Below are 1,830 nucleotides of genomic sequence, written 5' to 3' on the forward strand. Positions count from 1 at the left end.
CCACCCCGGCGAGTGGCACCTCCGACCTCCCGTCGCCCGCTCCCCCCAAACTCCAAGCCTCCAGCCCTCCACTCCAAACAACGCCCCCAAAGCCCCTCTATCCACTCGCCACTTCTCCTGCCGCGGGGCAAGCCCAATGCCACGGAGAACCTGTCCAAGACCCTACTCCGCATTTCTCATCAGCAAATAGAGATGGCTGGTAGAAGCTCTCAAAGCCCCCCCACCCTCTCCAGCCTGCACACCAAGACAAGACGGCATATGATTCTGCAGCCCTCCCTCCAACCCCCTTCTTACCTTCTTCCCCCCTCTCTGTCCCCCTCTGTTTGGTGCATTGCCACCTTTACCTATGGAAATCCCTGGAGATTTGAGGGGTGGAGCCTGGGTAACAATTGTTACCTCTCTCCAGGTGAGGGCTACAGATAACTCAAAAATACAAATGCTCTTCAGGTAGCACAGATCAGTCCCTCTGGAGAAAACAGTGCACTCTGTCATTATACCCTGCTGAGGTCACCACAGGAAGCTGACACTGTTTGCCCAAAGCCAGAGCACTCTCCAAGAGCCTCTTTCTAGATCTCGTTGTATTTATTTCCACAACGGGCCTTATTTCTAGTATTGTATATTTAAGTGACTGGAACAGTGACATAGGGATTCCAGCCTCCAGGTGGGACTTGGGGAACCCCTGGATTTACAGCTCACCTCCAGACTATAGAGATCAGTTCCCCTGGAGAAAGTGGATGCTTTAGAGCGTGAACACTCTGAGGTCCCTGTCCTCCCCAGACGCCATCCCGAAATCTATAGGAGTTTCTCAGCCTGAACCTGGCAACCCTTCCTTCCATCCCCCACCAGTGGCCAAGGGAGACCTGGCAACCCTACGCTTATATTTGTTAACGATGATGAATTCCATACCCATGAATGAAGATTCACTAGATAGGCAAAAAGGCTTCCTGTTTGACTCTGTAAGGGACAGCCCTGAAGGTCAAAGGTTGGATAGGCGCCATCTTGTTTCCCCATTAACATTAGACAATATGAATTAATTTGGGGGGTCCCTCAGCCTTGTAGGGGCCAGAGGCAGTTTACCCCCTTTGCTCCACACTCTTTGCATCTCTGTCTAGTGAAATAAAATGTCAGGGGAGGAGAGGGGAAACACCAGCTTTCCCCCTCAGTCAAGAAGTAATAACCTGACTGACTCAGTTTCCTGCACAGACAGTTCACAACACTTAAAACCTCAGTCGGGTGATCCAGTCCATGACCCTTAAAACACAGCGACATCTTTGCCCCAGCGCAATCTACAATCTTCTTCGGAGCTTCATTGGAGCTCTGTCCCTGAAACCCTGACAGTATCAAACACTACACAGGCAGGGAATTGAAACGGCAGCTTCATACAACTTCCATGCTCTTTTCTGCTTCCCGGCCAGAACTGAAGGATGCGGGGCCTGAGAGATTCTGTGCGGCAAACTGCTTAGTAGATGGCCTCGGCAGCTGTGCCGGCTGCAGCCATGGCAGTGTGTAAGAACCAGGTCCATTTATTATTAACCAGATCAAAGTGATTGCTAATTAAACCCTTGGTCTCACGGGGCTTAGAGAACTAATAGCCCGAGGAGCTGGCAAAGGAGATGCCCTCGGGACGAGAACAACTGTCGGCGGCTGGCATGATTGAAAAATTATAGCACACTAGGTGATAAATATTGGGGGAAGAGCCTAGCTAATTTGGGGGGCAAGAAAGCAGCATCATTTCTATAACTGGGGAGGCAGCTGGAAAGCAGTGAGTGGGGGGGGGTAGCAGACATACACATTAGAGACTCTTGTTTCTTGACCTAGAATCATTGCTAA

This window comes from Gekko japonicus, unplaced genomic scaffold, assembly GCF_001447785.1.
Source record: "Gekko japonicus isolate JY-2015 unplaced genomic scaffold, Gekko_japonicus_V1.1 scaffold1573, whole genome shotgun sequence".
Lineage (NCBI taxonomy): Eukaryota > Metazoa > Chordata > Lepidosauria > Squamata > Gekkonidae > Gekko > Gekko japonicus.